Below are 14937 nucleotides of genomic sequence, written 5' to 3'. Positions count from 1 at the left end.
AAAATCAAGCACACAGAAGAGTGTTCTTGCGATCAATCAGTGTCGTATCCGTAAGGTTTGGCGCAACTTTTACATCGACCAGTGTCTAGTTTTGAATTGCAAAGTAATGCCAGAAAATTTTGTTTATTTTCAAGTTATTCCTAGCCGGGGCATTGCACTGACCTTCGGGCATTGCACTGACTGAACGCATTCTTTTGTTTATGCGATACTTTTGTGTGCTTAATTTTCAGTATTTCGTTTTCTTCCAGTGGGTTGCCCTTAGGGCTCGATACAGCTGGAAACTCCACAATTTTCTGGCGTCACTTTGCAATAATTTCACCTTCTAGGCACCAGTTGCTCTAGAAGTTGTGCCAAAGCCTTCGTCGTGCTTAATTTTCAGTATTTCGTTCTCTTTCAGTCTCGTGCCCGAAGGTCTCGGCACAACTTCCACGTCAAATCCTGTCTTTAATTTTACGTTGCAAAGGCGTAAAATCTGTCGATTCTGAAAAATCAATCTATGCGCTTCTCTCTGTGTGCCTGGCGCCAATTACCTTGCCTACTTAGAGAAATTTTTCGCTTTAATCATCCACTAAATTTTATTGCTAAATTAACATTATGTGGCTGTAAAAAAATCTCGGAATTATTTCGCCTTAACGTCGCTCTCTGTTGCCGATTTTCCATTCTACCAGAAGCATCGATAAGGCAGCCAAAGAAAAATGCATATAAATTTCCGACAGAATGGCCAGATTTCCAAAATGGTACCATGCTGTTTAACGACGGGTATCAAATACCTGTGGGAAAGACTCATGAATAAAATACAAATTTGTAACGTGTTAAGGCTATTTGGTGCGAGCGGTTCGCCGTGGTGGTACCGACGTACGACTTTATTAATGCCCGTTTATAAATCCGTGTACGGTATGGTTCGTGCTGATCGATTGCCCGGTACCATGTCGGGTGCTACCAGTATAAAACATTTTTTATGGGAATTTTTATGTCCTACTACTACTACTACTTGGTAAACTGAAACATCCTTCAGGGTGAGGTACTGCCAGTACCAGCTCGATTTATTCACATGCCGGGGCTGCGATCCGACGACTCCAAAAACCAGAAACTAATCTAGATTAATTGGTAATGAGCCGTATTCCGCAACTTATTTCAACTTTCCTTCATTACGCTGATATAGTTAATAAGCGGTTTTTACAATGCAATTAAAGTTCCATCAGCGCTTTTAATAAACCACCAAGATTAATGCATACACATTTAGTCTCTTAACAGAATCACTTGGATCTATCTTGACATTATATAATGTTTACTTATTTTTTTTGTAAACAGTTGTAGCATTGAAAAACTTGAATCAGTTGTAAATGTTGGCGTCTCAATTAAAAACCGTGTTAAAACCGAAGACAAACACAAAAGCCGGCAGCCATAAACGCGTGCTAACAGCACTGAAAAGGGTCCAAAAGACCACACACTTCCGACTTCATAATTCAATTAGAACTTTGGCAGCGGCCACATTCAAATTACGATGTAAATTTGCCATTTTTCACACCATAAATTTGTGCTGGAACTACCGAATTATCGTGTGACTGTCCGTCGAAATGAAGATAACAAACGGTACTTTGCTGCTCTGTCACAACAATCACTTGCACCCAAAGGGCGAAAATCGATATTTGGAAGGCTACAAGGAAAGGTACTTAGCATCGGCACAGCTCAAAGCGAGCACGACACAATGGGCCAAAGAACTTTCGCAAATTCTCTTTGGCAGATCCCTATCAAGTCAATTGGGCAAATTCGAGTTCACTTAGGGCACTGTTTAGGGCAACAATAGTTCTGTTTGGTTCTTTCGGTACCTGAAAGCGCATGAAAACTCGTGCCCCACTGGGCAATCGATGTTAAAAATCACCTTTACCTGCAAAGTTGCCATATTCTTGCCAATTTGCAGTTTTAATGCTAGGGAAATTGCACGAGGAATCAAGGAAGTTTTTACAGTTAAAAAATGGGAAAAACCCTATAGATATATCGCTTGTATTGTAAAGCCAATTTTCAAAGCGGATTTACTGTGTTAAATTTTGTGGCAAAAATTTTCAGAATTGCGGTAGGGCTTCGCCCTTTTACAGGTGCCGAAAGTTTGATGTTTTATATCTCCGAAACGTTGGATGAATTTTTCTTAGGCTCTCCATATTTCCGATAGGGAAGGGATTTGATGCGAAATTTCTAACCTTTAAAACGTAGAAGCAAAAATAGCAGCAGTTTAGGCCTTTGAAGCTAAACGTCATATTTCTCAGGAACGGTTTGAAATTTCTGATCAGTGATTAGCACATTTTCGATAGCGCAGTCTGAAAACTAATTTTCACTATTAGGGTTTCAACTAAAATTCCTAACCTCTAAGAATATTGTGGAGTGGATGTTTCCACTATTTTTGAGCTGCCTCTAATGTGGTTAGTGCACCACTGGAATAAGCTCGTTTGGAGATCGGGTTTTAATTCGTTAGATTTTTGTGGATGTGTCTTTTGTGGAAACTATGAAAGTAGTAGTTAAAAAATGATGCCGGCGAGAGCCAAGCCGCTAACTTATATCTCTGACAGTCCACTTTTCTTGACACAAGGTACAATTTACATTGTTGCCCACTGAGTAACACTTAATAAAGCAGAAACATTCACACACTGTGGTGTGACAAGGTGAGAAGCATCGAACAGATATAGAAGCGAAAGTGGCAACATTTTAGAGGACTTTGAAGTTAATACGCTCTATTATACCTCCGAATAGTTCGGAATTTCCCATAAGTCGTTGGCACATTTTTGATAACGCGGTTTCAGAGCCATATTTCGGTGAAAAGGTTTCAACTAAAATTTTCAAACTTTAAGCAGTTAGAAGCAAAAACTTTAAACGACTTATATCTCAGAAACTATTCAAAATATACCATTTATCTGATGATAAATGAACCCTTTTGATAGCGCGCTTCGAGCTGTATATTTTCCTATTAGGGTTTCAACTGAAATTTCTAACCTCACAGGAGATCACAAGCAAAAGTTGTAACATTTTGGAGTCCATTGAAATTAAAACGCTTTATATTTCAGAAACGAGTTGGAATTTCGCATGAGTCATTGGAACATTTTTTAAAGCGCGGTTTGCAGACCATATTTTACTTAATGTAAGGGTATGAACTCTATTTTTTAACCTCTGAAGAGATTGAAACAAAATGGCAACAATTTGGTGACCCTTAAAGTTAAAACGGCTATAATTTTGAAATTGTTCATTATTTGTTAAAATATTTTCGATAGCGCAACTTGAGAACTATATTGCACTATTAAGGTTTTAACAGACATTTCTAACCTCTAAGCAGGAAACATAAATGGTAGCATTTGGAGGTCCTGGACTTTTAATAGCCTTATATTTCAGAAACGATTCCAAATATCCCATTTGCCATCAGAACCTTTTCGATAGCCATAATAAGACCGGTTCGAACTGTAGATTTTCCTATTTGGGTTTTAACTGAAATTCCTAACCTCTCAGGATAACTACTAGGATTTTGGATACACCTGAAGCTAAAACGCCGTACCACTCAGAAACTGTTTCAAATTTTGCATCAGCCGTTGGTCCATTTTCAATAGCACGGTTTGAGAATTATCTTTCGCTGTTAGGGTTTCAATTGAAATTCCTAACCCCTAAAGAGATAGAGGCAAAAAGAGTAACATTTTGAGGTTCTTGAAATTTAATCGCCCTGTATTTCAGAAGCTATTCGAAACTTTCCATCGGTCGTTAGAACATTTTCGATAGCACGGTTTGAGAACTATCTTTCGCTATGAGGGTTTCAACTGATACTCTAAACCTCTGAGAGGATGGAAGCAAAATTTTTGAGCTTCTGGAACTTTAAACGCCCTATATCTGAGAAAAGATTGGAAATTTAGGTTGAAAAAGAGCTATATTTTACTCTGTAGATTTCAACTGAAATTCATATCCTATATGAAGACAGAAGCAAAAATGCCAACATTTTAGAGGCTCTTGAAGTTAAAACATCTAATATCTCAGAAACCATTGGAAATATTCCATCAGTCGATAGGGCCATTTCGATTGCTCGGTTTGAGGTCTACAATACGTCGTCGAGGTTTTCGAGAAATTCCTAACCCCTGAAGGGCTAGAAGGACAAATAAATGGCTATTAGCGTGACAGGGTTTAGTTGAATGGTCAGTCTATTTGAACGTTTAAAAATGCTTGTGAGCACTTGTCAGATGTTTTAAAGTAAGAGAATGAAACCGGAGACAGTGAACTTGGCAGTGTCATCGTTAAAATTCCCAAAACTGTTAAAAAAAGTGACCGGAGGTATTAATCAAAATGTTGTCCGTACGTCCAGTGCCATTCCTTTCACATGGGGCCTGCTATGATTGATTTAATTGGGATGGTGCGTCGGTTATTTTCGCATGGCAATGCGAACTATGCAGTTTTGGCTGGTAGGCTGCGAAAAATTTGACCCATATTTGTCGCAAACTTTGCCCATCGGTATCAGAAATGCTAATTAAATGATGCAACTGGAAAAAATCGTCTGGCGTTGTCCAACTCGTTAGCATATTGGCGTAAACAACGACGATCTTGGCACTTTTCGACTGGCCAATTTACATACGGTGTTCTTCTCACATAAATTCATCCCGGTTGACCGGGTGGTGAAGGATACATGGAATCAGTTGGCACTAAGTTTTAAAGCATTTTATTTGTATTCGTCAAGTTGTCGCCCGGTTAACCGACATCTCCTCTTATGTGACATTTCAATGTAATTCGGGTGGAGTTATTCCATTGAACCGATTCCCGCTTCGGTCATTTGCATTTCGAGATTATCGGTTTTCTACGTGGGAGATTTGGACCTCAAATGCAAAATAGTCGGGACGTCTTTTATTTAAATCGGAGGCCCCCAACTTGATAGACGTGTCCGCCGTATTTCTGCCAACTTTTTGGGCGTATTCAAATCCAGATCGCCTATCTCCTTGTCCTGATCGTTTCTGCTTTGTTTTTTTTGATTGAATTATGGGCGAAACGATAACAAATTGATATTATTTTATTGTCCGCCTTTCCCGAAATGTCTGGCCCAATTGTCTGCTGCCACCACTTTCCACCACTTCCCCGTATCAAAATTGCCTTCTCTTCTGTTTCTAACGATAATAAGAACAATTGATTGGGCGGAATTATTTCGTAGAATTTTCGGGTATGTTTTCGATTGTGATGGTGGTAAAATGGTAAAAGCACCCATAGGCGGCAGGTGGTTTTCACGGGACACCCGGCTACCAAAAGAGCGGCTCTAATTGGTCGCAGGCCACGAGACCGCAGTGGTACGTGGGTACTTGTGTGTACGCAGCATGTATTTGGATTTTATTCACTTTTCCTCGTGTTTTTCCGATAATCATCCTGCATTACTTCATCCACTCCCAGTGTTCCACCTTTCCCTATTAAAAGGCCTAGACGACTTCACCGCAGCCACTTTTTTGTGGAGTATTCGCTGAAATTTGCCATGGTTTTATCGGTTGGCGATCTAAACGTCCAGATCAGTCCCATAAAGACTCATAATCGCACCAGTTAGGCCCCCCGGTCATGAAATAATAATAATGCCGACTGTTTACCGATGATGTCTTAATAAACGTAAAAGTTAATATAGTGCCATTGAGATTTTCGTGCGCAGTCACGACGCAAAAAAAAACAGTGCCGCAAGCAGTGGCGGCGCTGAACGTAAATTAATGGCACCGAACGGGTTGCAAGGATGTTTGGTTCCCACAGTTTGTCTGGGTCGTGATCGAGCAGCCTTTGAACGTCATGTTTCTGACTCAAAACTCCCTGTTTTTGATGTGTCTCCTCAACTTGATTGAGTCAGCAAACCCTCGTTGGCGTGTTCAGCTCACATATCGAAACAGCAAATTAGCCATCCACATATTGGTAAATACCTTGAGTAAGGTCTACTTAAGCTCTGCGCATTAGGAGCGCGCCAAATTAAATTATATTAAAGCGAAGAGTAAATGAAGGCTCTCGACTGGGATGGATGGGTTTTAAAAAGGGCCCCCCATCCCAACCTCTGAATAATTGCAGAGCTTTATACAAATAAAGCATATTTGGCTTTGTGCAGCCATTAAAAGTGCATAAGCCTGGGCCTCAACATGTATGCTAATCGATTACAAGCAAGTCGCATGGCCGATCACACGATTTTACGATAGTGATTTAAATTAAGGCTGATAATGATTAAGTATTGCGGGCACCTGTTGGTAGGAAATACAGTCCACTTTAAAATTAAGTGCTAATCCGACCAAGGCAGGCCCGATCTGTCTCCTTAAAAGGACGAATTTCATGAAAATGACCCGCCGCGATTAATATTATCCCAGTTTAAGGTGGCCAATTAAATCGCCGATAATCTGCGTTTATCCACTGTTTTTTTCTAGTTTAATTGATGTTCCGTAAGACCTGAATGGCTCCAAGATGCACGTGTGCCTTTTCCTGCAGTTTACTCAGTAGCTCTGAAAAATCCGGTAAAAGCTTCTACTAAGCTGAAAAGCTCTTGAAAAGGGCTTTCCAGTGTGTTTTTTTTTATTTCCTTGACTTTCGGATAAAAATTAAAGGAGTTGTGGTGGAAAGAATTACGTTTTGTTTCATTCATTCGTGATTTTTTTAAAACCATTCACTGTTTTCTCTAGATTAATTGATGTTATTTCTCAACACCTGAAGGGCATCAAAATGCACGTGTGCTATTTCCTACAGTTTACTCAGTAACTCAGAGAAATTCCGCACTGGGTTCTAATGCGCTGGAAACCCTTTAAAAGAACTTTTCATTGTTGTTTTTATTTCCTCAGCCGCATACATCATAAGGCTGCATAAGGCAGTTATGGACCGTTTTATTCTTTATTTCCCGGGGCAGTTTTTTCAAAACATTCACTTGAAGTTATCTCAGGCACACTTTTTTGGGCCCAAATGGATTTTCAATGCTACACGTCAGTCGGATCTTGAGATATTTAATAATTCTAGTCGATTGCTGTGTGACGGATCGGTACGATGCGCACGCCTTGCTCTCGCAGTTTTTTGAATATTTTCGCGATTTTTTCGTCAAAAATTTGTGATAACAGCTTAACTTCGGCTGTCGTTTGCTGGTGTTTTCCCGGTCGATTGTGCGACTTCCGGGCAAAAAACGCGAGTTTTCTAATAGTAGGTGACGTCGATCAAACTTCAGTTTGACAACCTCCAGCCATTCAATCGCCGACATTCCAGGGCATGTATGGAGTGTTGCCTGCTGCAATATTATTGGTAGTTGGTAGGTAAGAATGGTCGTAAATAATTAAATGAATAAAATGCAAATTATCGAATGAAAGTTATCCTGCTCCCATTAAAAGTGGTCCGCAAAGGTGCCACGTAATCGGTTTCCAAATGTCATTGCAAAAAATGTAATCCATACATCATTTTCCCATGCGAAATTTATATGTTCGATAAATGGGTTCGATTTTAAAGCTTCTACACTTTGGAACAAGACCAACTCATAAATTAAGCCTTATCACTAATTACGATATGCGTACAGGGTGGGCCAAATTTGAGTTAATGGTGCCGGGCCTGATCGTGGTCATCGATTCGATGGATGATCAGTCAAGAAACGCGTGTTACTTTAAATGAATTGTTTTAATTAGTTTGGCCCAAATTGGCAGATCTGGAAACAATGATGTTGACAAGCCGGTAGAATTATTCGGGCCGCCCGTAATTTTATTCACCCTGTTAGCAAACTTTCAGGAATTCGACAACAGCTAAAGCGCGCTTATCGGTACCAAATCTCATTTCGATTTAAAGATCAAAAGAAAGTTATTATTATTAATATTTTCATAATTCTTTGCAACAAGAACGGGTCGGCTTTAATTGGATAAAATACCACTGCACAAAATTTAATTACATTCGACTCTGAAGTGAGTTTGTGAAGTTCGGCCACAGCTTCTTTGGCGAAAAAAACTAAAAATATTTTTTGTCCACTTTAGACCACTGGTAGGAATGTTTTGGCTGGACAAAATTAATAATCCCAAGGCACATAAGAAATTAATTCATCATTTAATCCAAAATCCTCTAAGTTGGATGCTTTATAGCTGATTCTTTGCGTCTGCTGGTTCCATCTTCGGCGGTAAACGAGCCCAGAAAGTCGTAAACTGCAATCGAAACCTCCCATCACTACAACCCAACATATTTATACGCATTAAATCGGAATACATACACAAAATAACAAGAGCACGTTTTAAACCATTCTCTTCGAAGACACATTGTTAGGAAGCTGAGCGACTGGCCATGCATTTTAAACGGACCCTCTGCTTCTTCGTCCATTCACTGTTCTTTCATTCAGCACGTCTTCTAACGTGAACGTAACAGTAGATTTTTTATGAATTATAATGCATAATTAAACAATTTCGGTACGTGGTTATAATTCCGGCCGGCTTAGCTTCGAGAGCCGGAAGCTTTTGAGACTGCCGCTCTAAGCGCATGCTAAAACGTACCTTTTGAACTCGCCATTACATAACTTGATCATAATTAATGAGATATTTATATATTGTATTTATGTAACTTGACAGTGGTGCTATGCAGGTGCGTTGCGTGTTTTGCACTATCGAAATTAAGCCGGCTGTTATCGTTGTCGGATCTTGCATCAATTTCGTCCAATTATTTTGGCATCAATCAACTTTAAGAATATAAAACTTTGTTACGACTAGACTGCCGCAAGCGCACTATTGATAAAGTTTCAGTTTCACGTGATCACGTGCTTAAGGCGTCTGATTGCATCGAACATGTCGTCTTCAAATGGCAAATGAATGATGGGAGATTATTTTCATTTCTTTCGGCAGGTTTTTCTTCGATGCCACCAAACAGGCAAAAAACACTGAAAACCTTGAGCTTCAGCATGTTCAATGCACTTCATGAACCCGATCACTGTTTGTTATTCATCATCGATCTCAAGGTGTGCATCTCGGGAGGCTGCCACGCGTCAATCAGACAGGTGTTAACAGAGACCACCTGAGCATTTAGCCATATGCTACCGTCGCATTGTCACTAGTGAATGCCGATAGATCTCAACCCTTTTCCTACATCCCGACGGTGCCAAAATAAGTGTAAAACTTGCCACAATAGAGTAAATAATGTGCTGGACCGATCAATGGATGGGACTTGTGGGAAAATTGACCCGCTAAAGGGACTTCGATGGTCATCAAAATTGCCTGGTTGAAAATATCTAGCTTGATTCCAGTAAATCCTCATTAAAGTCCGCCCGCCCACCGATGCATTGAACGCCCCAAGGGCGAGTTATGAAGGTGGATAATAATCCCCATTAATTAATACTCTTTGCGCTTTTAAGATGGGGATTCACCTCGGATTTGATAAACGTACCTTTGTCGAGCCCGATTAATGCACGGTGAAATCCGATGCATAAAATCGGGCCTTAAGGTGACCCAGATTCGGCGATTCTAAGCCACTTTGCAGATTATGGGGGTGAATTCAACCCCCGATTTGAAGCAGTACCGCTACCTGCACATTACACGGACCGTTACACGATTTTTTGGCGTAACATATGCTACGTTCTTTCCACCCCCCATTTACTAACCGTTATATTCATTCTCCCCCATGCACATTACCGTTTGCCTATTGGGTGTTCGATTCGGAAAATGTTCCAGGAAACATGGAAAGTTGTTACTTCTTTTTGTTTAACGACCAACATTCGCTAGATGCTCGAACGCCAAACCGAAGCAGTAGTAAAAGTACCAACTGGTAATTGTATCTATCTTCAGAACATAGTCGACTAAGGAAGTGCTGGAAGTTTTCTTAAAATCTACCTGAATCCTAATGCTAATCCTGCTAATTTTAACTATCTTCTGAACAGCAAAGCAACACCAAGAAGTAGAAGAAGAAAGTCCTGATTTTAAATAATTTTTGTTTAATAACACTAATTGAACAAGAAAAATGATGATTTAAAAATTAACACTTATCATAATTATAAAGTTACTTAACCTTTGAAACTTATTGCCGCAGATGAAAGCGAAACGTAGAGTCGAATTACACATTCATGGACGTTCTGCATGGTTTTTTAAAAAGAATTGTACATTTTATACCAGCGTGCACGCGATTTTAGCCTGCCAGTCTACCGTGGGTTCAAAGTCCATAGTCCATTCAATATTAACGAAAAGTCGGCTTAATGAAATGCGTCCTGGAGTACTCAACGATTAACCGATTTCGGTGCTTTAGGCCCACCAACAAGAGTCACTCTGCTCTAAGCTTGAAGGGCTTTCTGGTTTCAATTGGAGACATTTAGGAGCAATCAAAATCAGTTTTGATTTAAAAATTCGGCCAGATGCGTCACTATGAGCAAAATTTTAAAACAGTTCTGATAACTCCCCGGAAATAGATGGCGACCTGAAAATTTCCACAGTATTGAAAAGAAAATCTGAAGATTGAATCAAAGATATAACAGTAGAATTTTTCGAAAAACTAGAGATGATTTTTCCATTTGCACCAGTGGTATCAGGATTTTTTCTAAATATACTTTTGACAAAAAAACTCAAGCGGTAAGAAACTTATGGACAAAACTATATTCCAGTGAAATAATCCTAGGCTGTTTGTTTGTTTGTTATTTGACTTCTATATAATTTTCTCAAAATTGTAAAATATTTTAAAAATTTCGAAAATTTCAGTCGTTTTGTCATTAAAAATTTGTGATGCGTTTAAAACGGTTCAATTTTTATATTATATTTAAAACATAGGAGGACATATTTAATGCGGTTCAATATCGATTACCTTTCGCAAGAGTCTTGAGAGAGTCTTGAGAGAGCAAATTTTTTTCTCGCAAAATATTTTGGCTTTATTTGCAAGATAAAGTACAGCCTCGCTCATCACTAAACTGATGGCTGATTGAGAATCATTGAAAGGTTTAAGAAGATGATAAGAAAAGTTACTCAGCTCAACGCCCCATTGGGATATAGAAAAACATGATGAGAACAAATGGAGTAAAATCGGTCCATATTAGGAGACACAATGGAGGTCGTGCGTCGAAAGTCAGGTCCCATATAAAAACAAGGGACGTGCCTATAAAATGCGGCAAATATTTATTAATTGGAAGAAAAGTACGTTGTTATTATTGATTTCATATCTTGTTTGGAGAAGAGCCACTGAAAGACGAAACCGATCATTAGGTCGGACCATTTTGAGGATGGTAACAGTACTGCGGCCCTACGGTATCGCTTTATTTCGGCCGTAATAATTGTGACTTGTCTCATTAAATCGGTTGAAATGGATCGACATCGAACGAAAGTGCTTCTTAAATTTATTTGGGAAGTACGCGCTTTGCATCAGAAAACTGTGGCACTTTCGGTTTAATGAGCGCTCGGCTGAAACACCTTGCTAACCTACCGAAAAAAGCTTTAGAAATAGGGCCCTCTTTTCGTTGCAACTAAGTATCTGCCGTAGACGATCTCGTGGACAATAACAGTATCAGAGCGGAGGCTTCAGTTAGATTTTCTCCGATCGAAATCCTGATATAATCAGCTTTTTAATAAATATGCCAACCGTTCACTCCCACGAGTTTTTATTGACCCTAATATAATCTGATCATCAGTAAAAAATGGGTTGTTTATTGTTGCGCGTTTCGTGTTGACGTGAATCAAACTGAGAGGAGGATTTGATAAATTTGTACTGAGCCTCTCGTGTGGTCTCTTTTGTGTGTTTGGCCAGTTTTTCAACTTCATTTGTCAGAAGCTTTTAGTTTGCTTTCCCGAAAACTCTCTCGAACCCGACAGCCAGTCGGGACAGGAAAATTAATTAAATCGAAAAGTAATTGCTTTGAGCTGATTAATTTTCAATCCGAATCTAAGTGGTTGTCAGTAGTAACTGAAAATGACGGGCGTGTCGAAATTCTTGAGGCCTGGTAGCCCGAGGAAGCCGTCAGATTAAACGTAAAAAGAGAACTTCTAACTAAGATTAAATACGAGAAGTCCATTGAGGACGCGAGTTGTTTTAATAAGGAATCAGATACGGTGGGTGTAGGTACGACCATCATTTGCATATGTCCGTACCCAGATGTAAATGCCTAAATTCATCCGTGTGGTTTTCGGAAAAATGCTAAGACCTGTGAATTTTTATTTTAAATGCGGTTTTTTCGATTTAATTGAGTCCTGTCCATTCCAAATCCTATTCCTAAACTTAACAGAACTTGAGGACTTCGAGGTAAAAAAAATCGACAATCTAGTATGATTCTCCTTCCATGTATCATCAAGGGATGGGGAGTAGAATAGAAGGAAAATTCGGAGAATATTGAGAAAAATCTGGACGTCCTGTTCGAGACGAAAATGAACAACTTGACGCTTTATTTGTTTGGAAGAAAGTTCGCGTAACACTTTTTGCAGATTGGGACCAATTTACCGACACATGCGGAAATCTGTTGTTCACCGAATAGTTTGGAAGCACCAATTTGATCCCTAAAAGTGCAAGTTTTATTTGAAGATGATTTCGATAGGCAAATTGAGTTTTGCGAAGGCAAGCAAAAACTGTGCAATCTAGATAATAATTTGGACAAAAACATTATTTATCAAATTAAACAAATAGTTGAAAAGGTGTTAAAAGAGACGGCACACATTAAAGTATGTCAGAACTCACACTCGTGATCAGGGCGCCTAGACTCTGGTGATGAGTAGTTTATACACTCGAAACTCGAAAGTTGGGTTTTTGACATTTTGCAATAAACTAATTGTGGAGAGAACTATCTGTTCTTGGCCAAATTTCCCTATGAAAATTTGGACTTTTACTTCAAATGGTCTACTGATGTATTCAGTATTTAAGTAAGAGGTTTAAGTATTAAAACGCAAATTCGTGCAGTCTGCAGATGGTCTAGGTTGTCGCGTCACAGTCGTCTCCGACCCACATACACTTTTGCAGTTTTTTTGTGCAATTTTCCTCTTTTTTACCGAAGACATAAACATCGACTACCCGCAGCATTCAGCCAAGTAACCCAGAGCGCTAGACAACCAACTCGCTCACATACCTATTTATCTATTTTCAATTCTTGGATGTCTTCGGCCCATAGGGGCATACATCTTGCGGCAGATGCCTCCGCGTAATTGCCTCCAGGGCGTCGATTATACCCCGGCCGCGCCATTTAAGCGTTTCTCTTCGCGTGGAAATTTGCACGCCAAGACAAACACCTTTGCTGAACAATTCCACTACTTTCATTAAATTTTAAATGGGTATAGCGAATCGGTAAACGCCGCAATGTCCTGTATGGGTGCTTTATTGTTCCGCTGCCATCGCCAACCTACTGAAGGTGCCGCTAAGATAATATGCCCGCGAACCATTTGCGAAGATTAACATTCGGCCGTCTTTTTGCGAGCCATGGGAACTCATGATCTTGATGTAAGCTCGTATTTGTATCATGATGAGCACCCATTGCGAAAGTCTACCGGCCTTTACATGTCTTCATCTAATACCTCCAGTAGTCAGCGACTTTTTTAGGTAGAGTGAAAATGGACCCCATCAAGAAGCTATGAGTTGGTGCATTATTTATTATCCAATTAAATCAGAGAATCTCACGCACGTACTTGTCGCGATCGCCAAGGCCGAACACGATGCGGCAGTCACTCGGTCATAGATCTGGGAATCTGGGTGTCCTGGAGAATCCGCACGAGCCCAACCAACTAGCAGCAGCGGTGGGTATTTTTAGAAGATGCGGGCGCCCAGAATGTACAAACAGCGCAAATGTCCGTTTTATTATTTCTTGTTAATGGGATACTATGCTAATTATCGTTGAAGATGGCAGTGAAGCAAATGGCATTGCGATATTTCAATCCGGCTGATTGATGTCGTTAAATTTAACTGCTAGAGATGGCATTGGGGCAGTTGGTGCAGTCGGTGCTGGTACCCGAATAAGTCCAACAGGCCCAGAAGCGGCCTGTCGGCTGGACAAATGCGCACATTGCACGATTTGCAAGTCAAATGAGGTTCAACAGGTGAAAAGCGAGGGTGGAACCGCTCAAGGGCCCGAAACTTTCGGAGACTGGCAATAAAAGTGAAGCTGATTGTTGAGCACCGAGCCACTCGAATGATTTCGGCATCACTCAGAAAAACCGATTTTAATGTTGTTTTCGTAAATATGGCGTTCTTTATGCGTGCGGGTTTCCTAAATTTCACTCATAAATTCAATGGGACAGGTAAAACTCCCACGCTGCGGGTTTCGTTCGTTCCCACTGTGTCACGAACCCTTTTAGACCGATTGTGAGAGGGTTGACAATATTCCGGCCCCCACTGTCTCCCATACGTCTGGCTTGTTGTATTTTAATTTAAAAAGTGTTAACTTGCTTGAAAAATAATTGTAAATCCTTGCTAAAACCTGTAAAGTAGGTTTGAATAGTTTAGAACGTTCAGAAGAGATGAGAAAAGTTAGGATTTGGCCATTGCTTGAAGCTGGTGAGATTTTGGGGTTTTTAGGTCGAAACAGTCGTGGAAAAAATCTTTCTTGCGTTTTGAAAGTACGAGTGCTTGATGTACCCATCTTTAGAGGTATGTTTGCAGTCGAAGCGAAACCGCCTCTGAAGGTTCAAGCCACTCTTCGATGTACAACGTCAGGAATAATTGTTTTCCATCCCTTTTTCCCTCTAAAAGCCGAAAACATTATCAGTTTCAACATTATCTGGTTTAAACAGTTTAATTTTGCAGGGAATCTAATATCATTCACTTTAAAGCAAAAGGGTATGAGTCTTTTGAACTTTTATTAAGTTGCCATGGAAAGTAACTTCCTGTTAAAGTTGTGGTCTTCTAACGTTACTACGACATCATCCACTTGTAAATTGTCGAATGCTTATTGAAGATCAATAAAGTCTTGTTGCTCTTCACAATGTTGATGAATCTTCTCCGCTTAATCTTCGTTAACAGTTTTGAAGTAGAATGTTCAACATTCTACTATATATATGTTGCATTGCATGAAAAATTGTCCAG

This window comes from Dendroctonus ponderosae, unplaced genomic scaffold, assembly GCF_020466585.1.
Source record: "Dendroctonus ponderosae isolate FM_Combo_2020 unplaced genomic scaffold, Dpon_F_20191213v2 Dpon_F_20191213_1, whole genome shotgun sequence".
Classification (NCBI taxonomy): domain Eukaryota; kingdom Metazoa; phylum Arthropoda; class Insecta; order Coleoptera; family Curculionidae; genus Dendroctonus; species Dendroctonus ponderosae.
The sequence above is the reverse complement of the archived record's forward strand: the minus strand, read 5'-3'. Positions refer to the sequence as shown.